Consider the following 14,693-nt stretch of genomic DNA (forward strand, 5'->3'; position numbering starts at 1 on the left):
AAAAAAAAAATACACGACACACAGCTGGCACACAGGAAAAAAAAATATGCTGGTGCAGTTACAGAGCCCGACACAACGGGGAGCCTGTTGGGGGGGGGTCTCCATTACTAAGGCTGTCGAGGTGTAAATATTTTGCCTGTCAAAGTATTTCCTTCCTATACAGCTGTCAGAATTCATGCTTTAGAGTCCGAAAGACTGAAAGATACTCATTCTGAGCTGACTGACGCATGTTTGTAAGGGATGCAACAGGTAGGCAGGGGGGCTTTCCAGCAGTTCTAGGTGGTCCAAGTCACCGGGTGAGGCAAAGGGTCGAGGATAAAGCAGGGTAAGAAAGAAGGGATCGGAGCCCAGAATATTGCCAAAAGAGCGTAAGGGAATCCATTCCACTCAACAAATCCATCTTGACCTGGATATTAGTCTCCTAGAATGCTGTTCTCACGTCAAAATACGATGAGGAATGTGACAGGCTTACTGACAACGGACGTCTGTGAATCCACAAAGTGAGATTTCAGCAGCCCAAATGCTTTATTACATGTTGACAGGCGCGTCCAACACGCAATATTTATCACTGAAACGTCTGCCCTTTTCATGTGGGATGTCCAAAAACAATCCAAAGTGTTCTCTCTAAGTGTTTTCCGATTGACCGATAGATTTGGGGGGCGAAATACACATAAAATGTTGGGTTAACTCAAGCTGTCCACCCATCGTGTCCAAAATCGTCCGCAGGAATGCAACCGCAGCAGTTTGACGCAAAGCCAAAGTGAGCTGCAAGCTGGGAAACAGAGATGAGTTCAATCCAGCGGACTACTAATAGCAACACAGTTTTTCTATGAGAACCGCCGAAATGGAAACATGTGTTTTCATTTTGTGTGTGTGTGTGTGTGTGTGTGTGTGCTCACTCATGTGTCTGTTTGTGTGTGCACATAGACTCAAACAAAAGCCTAGTGTGAAAAAAAAAAATGCAATATGACCTTTACAAATACTTACAGAAGGGAGCAAAATGTGGAAAACATTAGTGGTCCATCCCAACCGATATCAATTTTTGGGCTGAGGTGTAGATTTCTTTCGGGAAAAACCTTTGCAAATGCATCTGTATTGCAGCTTCTCCTGCCCAAGAAAGGCCCAAATCCCTGATACAGGGGTAAAAGACTTAAAAAAAAAAAATAGTATGTGTAGAGAAATCTGTACACAATAAGTCATTGCATTCGTTTTCTATATTACTTATTTTGTTCAGGGTGATGAACACCTGGAGCCTACCCCAGCCTGACTTTGGGCAAAAGGCAGACCACACGCTGAACTGCAGGTCACTCGATCATCGTAAGGCAACTATAGGGGGGACATTTAGGAAATCGCCCCCCTCTGAAATCTAACGTGCTTGTTAGTTTGGGAGGAACGAGACAAGCCCAGGAAGCCTGTTAGCTCAACAGACAGCTGCTGGCTAGAGCCTCTCATTGCGGGGCATCAATTAATTCAATAACCTACTATAAATTTATGATCATTGTCATTATCAATGACTGGTATAACTACCACCTAATTAGTTAACTGTACTAATAAATTCTTATGTAAACTCTCATGCCATCATCTGCATACTTATGACATTAAAATAGTAACACTCTCAAATACAAGCTTGTGGGGCCAAAAAACAAGGGGCTGAGAAGAGAACCTTGAAGGATCCCACATGTTGCTGATAGCCCGGGGACCCCAGAATCATGTTTCCTCTGTGACTAATGGTGCGAATAGCAACAGAGCTTTTCAGTATCATGAGGGGCTCTGTCAGAAAAACGTGACAAAAAAAAAAAATACTGAACGATGCCATTAGAAACACAACAACATTATATATTCTTGAGGACAGTAAATCAAGTTTGGGGATTATGGTGATGCTACTTTGACATGACGGAGATTTAAGGAATCCATGAATACATTTCAGATTTAATGCCTTGAGGTGACTCAATAGCTAAGTGGCTTGATAACTATATTTCATCCGATACTGACTCTGACAATATCATTTGTTTATTCCTTGCAGTCTCCACTACGATGCAAACCGTATTTAAAGTGTCGCCTGTCTCGTGATTTATCAGAGGCGCTCATATCACTCTCACGCTTCCCCTCCTTCCTTCTCTTGTTTTTCCATAAATTGTCAAGGAAACGTCAATGTAAACAAACTTCCGGTACTGGAAATAAGCATATTTGTCCTGGCTCAGACACAATCCAGAAGATATTAGCCATGTAGGAAATGCGCCGAATATTACGGGCCCCGACATTCCAGGCCAAGGAAGACAGTTGGTGCAAACCTCCGACTGCCGCTCTGCTCCGATTTCTCAAAATGTCAGAGCTTTCGTATTCACAGCGTGCGCGGTGGTGTGCTGCAGGACAAAGCTGGCTGTCCCGCGTGCTGAGTCATTGCGGTAATTAAATGTGACTGGGCGCTTGCAAGGTCAACTTTGGATGCCTTAACGCAGTCCAAAGTTACGGGCTCATTAGTAAGAGACAGGCTGAGCGACCTTTTACAGTTTATTTTCTTCATTTGCACCTCTTTGGTTCGTTGATGACCCAGTTTTCCTTTTGCTGCATTTGCTTGATGAATCTATCAATCCGCATGTGTGAGGTCTCAATGCCACATCGCTTATATGTGCTGCAAATGAGCCCTAAAATGGAGTTGACTGGTATTCTAATGGTTTCGTGTAGTTTCCTTAACTGGTTAGTGTGGCTAATGAGCCAGACAAGAACACAATGAAAGGCAATTTGGAGCATCCAGTCTACCTGTTTTAGCGTATATTTTGAGCAGACTTTGGAAATATCGTAGAGTGTTGCTGACTGAGCCTAAACACAATCATGAGAGAGGAGGAGAAAATAAATCACATCCTGAAGTTAAAATAATTCAACTTGGTCCTGTGAGGTTATTATAACAGCAAACTTTTCTCAGGAAAAAAAAACACACGAGTCATTGCTTTTGGCTACACGCGCCGGGCTGAATACACTAATATCTCACATCCATGCTTCTTGCGATTGGCCCCCGAAACTCTGGAGGCCATGGTGCATTCATAGTGCAGCTTCTCACAATGCCAAAAAAAGTAAACATCAGCAAGCAGTGCTTGTTTTTTATTTTTAGGAAAGATTTATATGATAAGGGTGGGAATCACCCGGTTGGTGGGAATCATGAACACGCTACATCATAAACGTGAATGATTAGGTACGCTTATGCTAGGGAACTAATATTTTAACCAGCAAGTGTACAAATCATTTGAAATGCCTGAAATACATGCTTATGTTGAAAACCAAAATACCTTTTAAATATACAGGAAATATACTTCACCTTACTACCACATTTGTCGACACTCCGTAACCTAAATTTTGTCAGAACCCGCTTTAGCCTCTATCGCTAGCCGATGCTAACCCGCTGTAGCCTCTATCGCTAGCCTATGCTAAGCCAGTCAAGTGAGGTATTTGCATTTTCTCTCTTTTTCTTACACATCGACGCCAAAAATCACATCAGGTTCATTGAAGACTCGATTTGTGCCCAATGCCAGCGAGGATAAACTCCCTGTCAGGTTCATTGAAGACTCTCACATAAGTGTCAAAGTCAGTGTGAATGGTTGGATGTCGATTTGTGCCCAATGCCAGCGAGGATAAACTCCCGCTTAGCCACGACGCGAACAAGGGTACATGCTCCAGATAATAATGACCTGTCACAAATTTCTGACTCAAGCTTGACTTTTACATGTAAAAGGTAAGAGAACAATCAAAATCTTTCCGATTCAGTAAAATAGCTTCATCTTTTGACGGTTGAACACAATCAAAACAAGAAAATAAATAACGTTATGTTCACCCGTTGTGTGCTATCTGACATGCCAGATCTCCAAGGCAGATGACGGCCCATGAACGAGCGTGTGTTCTTGGCTCCGAGCGGCAGATCTCCTCCTCCGGGTTCTCGGCGTGCTTGAGAGATATGAGATTAGACAGCTGCAAGTCACACTCATTGTCCTTCGTTAACAAGTGTAATTTGTGCCTCATTCTGTCATCCGGCTCGTCCAAGAGCGCCTAAATTCATTCTGGCTCTCCGCGGAGGTTGGAAGAATCATCGCGCTGGCATCCGCCGTGGCGCCATCTGTGATGAGGAGAGCCATGCGCAGACACGTAAATAATCCAATCGAAAGAGTAAAAAGGCTCTCCGGTTGATAACATACAGTGCTTATCCTTAGGCACGCACACACACACACACACACACATTCGGTACATACAGTACACTTGCATTCCCACGGTTGCTGTCAGCCTGATCCCCCATTGTCATCGAATCCCCTCATCCCCCCTCCCCCAAACAAATTACAGCTGCAACAAATGAGATGACGCTATTCTCTGATGTACCTCAAATGGGTGAGTTTGCACACGAGTGTTGACAGCCGATTGTAAAATAGATTCCAAATCACGCCATTGCTCAGACACTTGGAAGGATGTAGCATCGAGTACGACAGCAGACAGGCTGCCAAGTTCACGCTCGGCTGACAGTTTTGCTGAATGGGCTGATTTCCTTGTTACTGCTTTTTAAGTATTCAATTGGCTCCTCCGATTCCCTTCTGCACAATTCACTGGCCTCCGTCATTCGGGTTTGCTTTATGTAGGCCACCGGCTCCGAATGCCGGCCCTCACCTGGCATCAGAGAGGAGAAAAAGGCGGTTTGGAAAACACTTTGACAGGATAAGTGCCAATCCATTCAAGAGTCAGATGTGGAGAATAATCTCTTTTCTTTCATTTCACAGGTCACCCCTCCATTTTTGGAAGGAGCGTATCCTCATTCAGGTCACAGCTGAGCTGGAGCCACTCATCTGACTTTGGGAAAGAGACGAGGCACACACCCTGGACTAGTTGCCAGCCAATCGCGAGACACGTTAAGACACACCTTCACAACCGCAGTCACACCTGTGGACAAACTGGAATATTTTCGGGATGCGAAAGGAACACGGAGAACGTGGGACGGAGTTCCTTATTCTACTGCTATGAACGTTGTTTAGGCTCGTTCTTTTTCTGGCCAAAGAAAAAGGATGTGTGGGTTTTCACTGTACTTTTACAGATACTTCTCGTGAAACATTACTTATAAATATCATAAGAATACACTTAATTTTTGGTGGAGCTTGATGAGAGGCAGGCTTTGATTTCACATAAGAGAAATCAGGATGATATGTTCTCCTCCTCCAATCAGAGCTCAGCTGGTCCCACGGGTCACATTTGCACGACTTCAGTACTCGTTCTCTGTCGGAAAATATGATTTATAGTCCCTTTATATATGCTAGAATGAGCATAAATATTAGCAGTGTGACCTTAGTGTCCTCCAAACTGGCGCAAGCAATCATGGCTCAATTTAATGATGATTTAAATTGTCCCAAAGAGCTGCCGACCCATGGACGGTGTCACTTTAAGTCGTGGAAGTCGTAGGACGGAACCGGAGGGCTTTAATTAAATATGCAAATCCGGCGGTGAGGCAGAGTGCTACTATTAAGCTTTAAAATTTCAAAACATAAGCTTGCGTCCTTCATATTTGGGTAACATTATCGAGCTCAGAGGGTTTAAAAAAAAAAAAAACTGGAATAGCTCTCAGTATGGTGATATCGAATTGTACAACGCTAACAACAATACTGCACAGCGATTTGACCTGGGTCATTCATGTGGTATATAGCAGAGACTTCCCAGCGTCTTATTTGGAGTCGTCTGTTTGCGGTTTTGACAAACTTCATCGTGTCTTGCATGTGTAGCCGTTTACACCAATATAAGCAAAGGTGCGACTGTGAATTGTTTCAAGTGTGCCTCATCGTCACGACGAGAGCCAGAAGTCAAAACGATAACTTTGCGTCGAAAACCACTCGTCAATCTCCGCCCTTCTTCTTCATATTCTTCATCCTTCTCAGTTTGGCTCTGGCTTTTGCACCCGCATCTCCACCCCCCCTCAACCCCCCGCCCCCTTTCCATGCATTTGAACACTTCAGTTGCCATTTAGGCCACAGAAATATGACATCTTGTGCTCTAATGATTTGCAGACTATAAGTGGAAATGCCCAGCATGAATCATGAAAATGCATTTTTCCATTTCCATTACGGAGGAGACGACATGCTCCCGGAGAGATTTACACCATCATTGCTTTCTCATCCTCTCTCGCTCTCTCTCTCACTCTGTAGCATCCTCTCATATCTCCCTCCCTCTAAAATGCACTTTCCGATTCAGCTCATTTACACTTTGAATAGTGCTTTGCGTCAGTCAAGTTCAGCCACGTGCAGGACAGGAAGAGTAGAATGTCTCACGATATTGCCGTTTGAATGCGGTCCGTTTATACAGATCCATCCGAAAAATCATTATTTTAGCCCACTGGGCAAATCGACTTCAATGATTAAATGAATCAAAGATTACTTTGTGGGGTTTCAATTTGTGCAGTTGCATGCTTGAACGCAGACACGCCAGACTAGAGCAATTATTGGAACTCTTGTTTGAAACATAAGACTCGGTCCTCGGAGCGCAACACGAGGTTTCTATTTTTTGGTCCTCTGAAAGACTGTGTGGGAATTTACTTGGTAAGAAGGATTATAAGCGTGATAATGCCGCAGCTGGCTTGTTTGTAAATGCACAGGCAAGGTTAAGCAATTCGATCTTTTGCGCAAAATGATGTAAATGATATTCAGAACAGAAAAAAAAAAAAGTTTAGTTGTTCAAATACATTTACACAAAAAAAAGTTTCATTGAGTATTTAAGTGGAAAACGTGACTGATTCAAAGACAAAAATACTTTACCACCAGTCATTTTTTTTGTTGTAATTTGCCTTTGTTTTTTGGGTTCCGCACAACTGTATCTGGTTCAACGCACACCCAAAAAAAAATAAGCAAAAGTTAGCTTTAACAAAATAGCGACACGCAGCATTTATCTTTTGTAGCCAGTTCAAAGAGCATTTCAGGTAATGCATTGCCACTCTCGACACAAAAAAAAAGGAAAAAAAGGAAAGTCCTCTTTCGTCTACGGCCAGGAAATGAGCAGGGTTCAAATGGAAGTGTTCAACAGCTGGCCGAGCCGATCTATAAACAGATGATGGCGAGCCTGATTGCAACGGCGCACTGTGCTACGTGCGGCTAAAGTTTCAACCTTCTGCCGCGGACCGTAAATCATACAGCACAAGGTAACACAAGCCAGATGTTTATTCACCATAGAGCCTGTGAATGTGCGTGTGCCAATGAGAGGTTGTGGGGACTGTAAATGAGGTTAAAAAGCATCTTCAAAACGGCATGATAAATGCAATACATTATGCACTCTTGCCCAGTTTTGACTGACACTGTGTGAGAGGTATTTGTTTAACGCCAACGTATGTTTAATATTGTGGTCGCATCCTGCAGTGGTGCACATCTGCATGAAATCATACCTAGAGCGGTTTGTATCTTTTTGTCCCAAACAAAATATTTGTGAATATCTTTTGCTTGACGTTGGATCTTTTGTAGGTGTAGTTCATGACTGCGGTTATGGGACAATTAAGTACTGAATGACTGCTGATATATGATTTTGAAACAAAATCTCACAAAGTATTGGAGATTTCCATCCATCCATCCGCTATTTGAGCCGCTTTATCCCAATGAGGGTCACGGGCGTGCTGGAGCCTATCCCAGCTGACTTCAGGCAGTCGGCGGGGCGGACCCTGAACCGGTTGCCAGCCAATCGCAGGGCACACAGAGACGAACAACCATCCGCGCTCACACTCACACTTAGGAATAATTTAGAGTGTTCCATTAACCTGCCATGCATGTTTTTGGAATGTGGGAGGAAACCAGAATACCCGAAGAAATGCCAAGCAGGCACGGGGAGAACATACAAACTCCACACAGGAAGCCCGAGGAAGCTGGAATCGAACCCTGCACCTTCGCACTGTGACGCCGACATGCTAACCAGCAGCCCACCGGGCCTGTACGTTCAGCGGTGTGTTAAGATCTGAACTGGTTCCGTGACCACAGTCCTAACGCAAATCGCAAGTAAAAAAAAAATATCAAGTCACCTTTCTCCATTAAAATGAATTAATTCATCCGTTTCAGCCACCCAAAATTTGAAATAAAACGTTTGTATTGTGACTGCACAGAATAAAAGGACATTTTGCCACATTTTAGCTGGAATTCAATGGACATTTGAATGCCGCTCCTTCTGGTGTGAGCATCTTGGCCACCAGGGGCAGTATAATGCAGCGATTCATCCCTCCATTTTCTGAACTGCTTATCCTCGTGTACAAAGTACAAAAAGACGGCTTCAGCAGAAGCAAGATCTTCGCAAAGGATAAAGAGTACGTGAGCATTGCTATATTGTCTGTCTGAACATACTGTGTGTTGTGCGGGTGTTTGTGTCATTCGCGTCATTAAGGCAGATTCACATTGTGCGCAAGTGCGTCGTCCTCGCTTTGACAAACGCGCCACTCGCTGCGCCCTAACAGGACTTTTATTGAACTCTAATGTGTGGAGACAGCCTCCGTATTGGCCACTATGACGAGCAGCGAGAGGACCGGATGAATATTGAAGGCGAGAGCCAAAGACGCCGACGGTGATAGAAGTGATTTCAAAGCTGACAGGACAAAGCCACTGGAGGGAAAACAGACGACTGACAAGACTTCGGCCAGCTGATTGCACCGACGGCTGCACACTGGACTACAAACCTGAGCACAAATCGATCTGAAGTTAGACTTGGCCAACTTCTTCAGGGGCACACTTGCTAATAGTCTCCCATTTAATTCCTTTAAATTACACTGCACAACAGCAAATTTTAATCAGACCTGGCATAATGTGTCCCTCAACATATTTTTGGTGCTGATTTTAAAAAAATGTCTTTACCTCGGACTGTGATGCCTGTGCCACATTTCTCCGTGACATTCTGGTTTGAAAGAAATTCTCTACGCTGAGGCCTCTCAGAACAAACTCAGAACAGGTGAACATCATCGCCCAATTTTTGTTGTTGTTGAACTCCGATTTGGTGTTTGACTTGAGACTCCAATTTAACCTCACGTACCTCAGGCATTGTTGTGCCAGATACATCGATATGTTTTTAACGACAAGTAAGTAAAGGAAAATGAAGTCTGGTCAAGATCACCGAGCACCAAGTTGAACACTAAATCCTGGTCCTTTTGTTTTGAAGGGAGCAATTAATATTTAGTGACTTGTTAGAAATGTGTCAGTGTCAATCATTGATGGATGCCAGCTCCATAAGGAGCTAAGAAACGTTGCACCTATCCTCATAATTAGACTGAAAAATGGAACCCTGAAGGCTAAAAGAAATGTTTTACATTTAAAGAGCTTCAGTTCTGTGCCCCCATGAAGGATCCATTTTGTGCATTAGTCCAATATTTTGCCGCTCTTCATTCCGGTATTCTCCAGCTCTCTTGTTCCTGCCTTCTATCTTGTTCCCATTAGCGACAGGTGGGACCATCCAGGCAATCTGCTTCGGTGGCACTTAACAGGATGTCCACATTGACCCGTGACGTGTCAAAAAAAAAAAAAACACGTCACAGCCGTTGGAAATGTCACATGGATAAGCACCTGTCAAAGATCCGTCTGGCGCTGATTTTGAGAAATGCTTTTCAGAGCCATCTGGTTAAAGGGTTTGACGACTTAACAACCCCTTGCTGACTTTGACTACCCAGAGCACCTGTCAATCACATCTTCTTAAAATCTCTTCTTTGATGTGACGCAAAGTGCAAGTGACACGTCGGGCCTCCGAGGGACAAATAAGTTGGGTTGCCGAGCTGAATTAATCTATGTTGACGGGAGCAGAACTCCCTGAGCGGGATCCCCATGACGACGCATCATTGGCCTCACCTCCTAATTGCTCTTGCGCGGGTGTCATTAACTCATAACAAAACACAAAAGGCAATATAGGCGATTTCAAACAGTTCCGTGAATTGTTCATTTTAGTGCAAAATGTTACGGAGTTATGTAGCTCCAGAAGATGATTGATGGCACAATGGGACTTATTGATCTGAAATGAATACGAATGGGCAGAAATTATTTCACTCTTATCTGCGATTTAACAGAAACATTCAGCAACTTGGTGTAGATTCATTGCTCAGGATAACTTCAGAGGGAAATCTGTATGTGCATTGTTTTGTCCATCCTCGATTTGCACTTTGCTAAACTCAATCTCCGCTCTCATTAAAAAAACAAAACGGTTTCTTGTTGAAATGTCAAATGATATTTCCCATGCGTTTGAGGAAGAGCTGAGGTACTTTGTGTACTGGAAAGAAACATGGACAGATTTAAATCGTTGACAAATGTGACGCCTGGATCAGATGTAGCTAAAATTTGGTTTGATATTGCGACAATAGCAAACGTTGACGTGTGCATTTTCAACAAAATTAATGATACTTTTAGAGAAGCCATGAGTGTGGATCCTCAACAAAATATAATAAGAAGCAGAATGGAAAAATGCCACCCTCCAAAGTTTTGCGTCATGTTCGCTAACTTGCCAATCGTTCCATTTTTTTTCCTCATGTGAAACAATGTCAAATCAATTTATTCTGGGCTCCAATAAAAGATGAACCCGTTCATGCACCCTGTAACCTGATAACCTGGTAACATGATAACATGATAAGCTGTCCACTGTAGTAACCGCTGTCCCCGAAAGAGTTAAAAAATTCCGTGGAATTTTAAGCAACGCGCCAACATTCCTAAATCTCCTAGAAATGTAAAGAGAAGTGAGTGATTGTATAAGAAAGCACAATAAAACTAGAAGCGAAGTAAAACTATTGACTTTTTTGCAAGGTTTGAAAGATATTTAATGGAGAAGGAGCAGGGAGCGATTTTAATAACCGTTTTGTAATTGCTCGATCATACAAGTAAAAAAACAAAACAAAACAAAACATTTTTCCATAACTGTTAGCTTAACCTCCACACTGTACAACCTCCGAGGTGCTCAACAATGGAACTCACAAAGTTCTAAGTGATAAGTAAAAGCAAAACAAAAAAAAAAGGAAATGGACAATTCATCGCCGATAAAAACGTGACCGCTTTTGTGGAGATAAATAAGAATGTCCTGCAGCCATGTTTGCTTTTAAGAAAGGACAAAAGTCAAACAGACACTTTGTACACTTGTGTAATTTCACCAAAGTATCTTTTGATCCGTTTCTACGTGGGCGTCTACCGAGAGGCCTGCTGACTTCACGCCGTTTGCATTATAGACTCCACGTGTTTGGAGAAAACGCAGAGAATCTCAAAATGAAAGGTAATATCCGCTGACCTTTTTTCGACGGGACCTATCTACATTATTCAAGCGAGACGCACCGACCACATTTGATGCGGAATCGGCTAAACGACGTGCCGAATCATCTTTTATTCATGCGCCTGCTCCCGAAAGCTGCTGCTTCCCAAAGACAAATGTTGCGAGGTGCGAGTGGGTGACGCTGATCTGAAAGAGCACTTTGAAATAATAGTCCAAATGCTGCTAATCATAATAATAACATAAATTGCATTTAAAAGTCCGATCGGCGGTGAATGGTTTTGGAGGCTTGATAGGATTGCTTTGATAAACGTTGGCTAGTATTTTATTCAAGAGCTGCTGAATGGAAAAAAAAAAGCACAAAAGAACACATGCTTACCTTTCAGTGAGTAGGACTGATGACTAAAAACTAGTAGAGCAAACATAGTTAAGAAAATAATAAAAGTAATGTGTTCAGGACGTAAACCATTCTGTGATTTTGAGACTCGTTGCAGACTTTTAAATTCTGTTCTACAGCTGACTGGCGGCCAGTGTAAAAGGCTTTAAGAGTAGCACGGCTAATTGTTTAGTTTTCATTGTTTCTTAATACATGTTAACACGGAGAAAAGTGTATGTCACTGAAGTGTCTTAAAGAGCCACATTTTCCGCACTACAAGGCGCTTCGGAGTAGAAGGCGCACCTTCAATGAATGGCCTATTTTAAAACTGTTTTCATATATAGGGCGCGCGGTATTTTTAGGCGCATAGAATAGCAGCTCCAAGAGTGGTTGCCTTATGCATCCACTAGATGGAGCTACGCTGAAGGGAATACAATACAATCCAGTTTATATACAGCTTCCACAACCACTACAGCTGTAACAAAGCACTTTAAAATACTAAGTCCAAGAAATAAGAATATTTATCCATATATAAGGTGCATCGGATTATTAGGCGCACTATCGGCTTTTGAGGAAATTGAATGCTTTTAGTGCACCATATAGTACGGAAAATACGGTATGCTAATAGCGTTGTACCGAGGGAAGGAACGGCCGTTTGACCCGATCATTTATTATATCAACGCTTGTTGTCGTACGATGAAACCACGGTGGCCTTTCCACGTCGGCCAGTCAAATGATCTTCATCTCGGTTACTCTTTTCTTGTGTATTATTAAGTCTCCCAGGGTTTGGCCCGTTTAACCCTAACCCGAATGCCTCCTGTCAGTCACGGGCTATGACCCATCCATCACCTAGCTTATAATTATTCCATCCAGCTTCCTCGCCTTCTCTCACTGTGGCCTCCACAGGCTGCCTCGGCCAGACGTTTACCCTCAGATGGTCTGCAGAAGCGATTAGAGCTGGACGTGGGCTGGGCAGCTTCATCAGAGAGCAACGTTTTAGGTTTAAAGGCTTAGCTGGACCCAAAAAAAAAAAAAAAAGTGAGGTATCAATAGAGTATAAGACGGAGGGGGAGTTTGAGAAAACTGTTTAGGCCGAGCGTCTGTTTTACATGAAGAGCAGCATGCTGCGACATATGCTGGTCCAGGTGGACGTGGTATCCAAGCAACTGTATCAAAGCCGCGGGGGCGGGGGTGGCGGGGGGGCATTGACAATTGAATCCGAAGGACTTCACAAAGTAGCAACAATGCCGCAGGTGAGATCACCTGCTCGCACTATTCCTCCAGTAACTCCACAGGGAACTCATTTCCAAGTAGGACTCGACTCAGAAAGACCGGCGTCCAGTCTACCGAGACTTACTGGAATATTTGCCAGCAAATTCAGCAGTGACCAAGTAGAAGCAATGAAAGGGACATTGGAAAAAGTTTGCATTTAAAACTAACCCTTTCATGCACCAATAACGTTAACCTGTAACTCGATAACATGATAGGCTGTCTACTGGAGTGACCGCTGTCCCTGAAAGAATGAATTTTGAGATCCTCATCAAAGTTGCATTGGTCAAATTTGAGAAAAAAAAAATCAAAATACAGAACCCTCAAAAATTGCGTACTTTGGACAACGAAACGCTTCTGCAAAGAATTATTAAAGTCCCCCCAGAATTCCCAAACAAATATTTATTCTCCTTTATTTATTCTCGATTTGACATTTCACTTTTTTTTCTAGATGTTTTCAGATTTCAGTATCGATAATTTGCATTTATGTGTCCACAGCTCTTATAATCTGCTTACATTTTCTAATTAGATCAACAAGTGTTGATTGTTTACTTGAAAATTAAATGGATTTGTTCCGTAAGTCAACACAACGACCTCTGTGGCGGAGCTGGAATTTATTATTAAATTAGTTGGCTCCTTTATGAAATCAGATGATGCAGCACTCTCGCGCTGACGCGGAGCTGGCCGGCCGAGGAAAAGGGGAAGTTTCGGAAAAAAACTTGGAAGGAATAAACGGGCTTAATTGTGCTGATGAAGAATTGCAAAATAGCCAACGAGCTCCTTTTAAGATGCAAATGGATAATTTGTCTGCCAGTATAAAATGTTGCATCCTGTCTGGCGTATATTCAGCAAAACACCACCAGCAATCCTCATAAAATACTTTATATAATAATCATATTAGGGGGGTGGGATGGGTGGGGGGCTAATTTTCTCTAATTGCAACCACCTGATTCCGTGGTGAGTGGCTCGCTAATTAAGGGGACTAAACTTGGGAGAATGACGGATCGACATGGAACGTTTTCAGGCTTTCTGGAATAAAGCCCAGACTTGCAGCAATTCAATGTTCTGAGCATCTCAACTTTCTTACACCGGCGGGGGGCCCCCCCCAAACCTTCTGCCATTGGTGCTCCATATGTCTGCAAATTGCATTTTCAGACATTTCCAGAGAGTTTGTAAAGTTTGGTGGAAAATTAATCATTGGACTTTGATGTTTGAATATGACCTTTTCAACGCTGCACGGAAGCATTCTCTTTCCTGAGTTAAGTTTCGTTTTCATGACATTATATGCCACTGAACTATGTCGTATTTTGCTTGAGAATTCCAATACGAATTGTGACTCATTACGGCAGGGATGTCCAGGAAAACAAAGAAAAAGAAAGGCCAAGGCCTCTTCATTTTGTTTCTGAAACATGCCAATATCAATCCAATATTTCTTTTTTTTGGGGTGTGTTCCTGCTCACGCATAGCATGTCATAACACCAAATTCCCAATTTCTTTATTTGGGAACCCCAATAAATGTGACTGGCTCTTTCTAGATTTCTAGTTCCTTGTGGAGCAGATATACTGCAGACTTACCTGTAATCAATCAGGGAGATTTACTGAAATAGTTAGCACTAACCCAGATCAAAACTTGTGGCAAGTTAAAAAGGGTAGCCACAGGCCCCCAAAAATATGCCATTGTTTTTTCATGGATTTTATTTGAGAAGAAAATGCGGATGGTTGGGATAATGGGATACATGTGGAGATTTCAGTTGTCTGCACTTCAGCCTGCAGCTCCACGTTAGCCTGAGTAACTTTGTAAACTGCAGCTAAACCTTTACGGTGGGGGTGGGGGTAG

General features: G+C 42.9%; 1 long non-coding RNA gene across 4 annotated transcripts in view; it reads right to left on the reverse strand.

Annotated features, from left to right (window-relative positions):
• LOC109517510 (uncharacterized) overlaps positions 1-14,693 on the reverse strand; it is a 183,758-nt gene that overhangs the window by 19,196 nt on the left and 149,869 nt on the right. For 3 of the 4 annotated variants that reach the window (XR_002168557.1, XR_002168560.1, XR_002168559.1), the window contains exon 5: positions 3,549-4,105. This is a non-coding gene — a long non-coding RNA (uncharacterized LOC109517510). Of the gene's footprint in view, positions 1-3,548; positions 4,106-14,693 lie in introns of those variants that run through there. The other variant, XR_002168558.1, reaches the window with a different exon arrangement.

The sequence above is a fragment of the Hippocampus comes genome, unplaced genomic scaffold (assembly GCF_001891065.2).
Source record: "Hippocampus comes isolate QL1 unplaced genomic scaffold, H_comes_QL1_v1.1 scaffold4, whole genome shotgun sequence".
Lineage (NCBI taxonomy): Eukaryota > Metazoa > Chordata > Actinopteri > Syngnathiformes > Syngnathidae > Hippocampus > Hippocampus comes.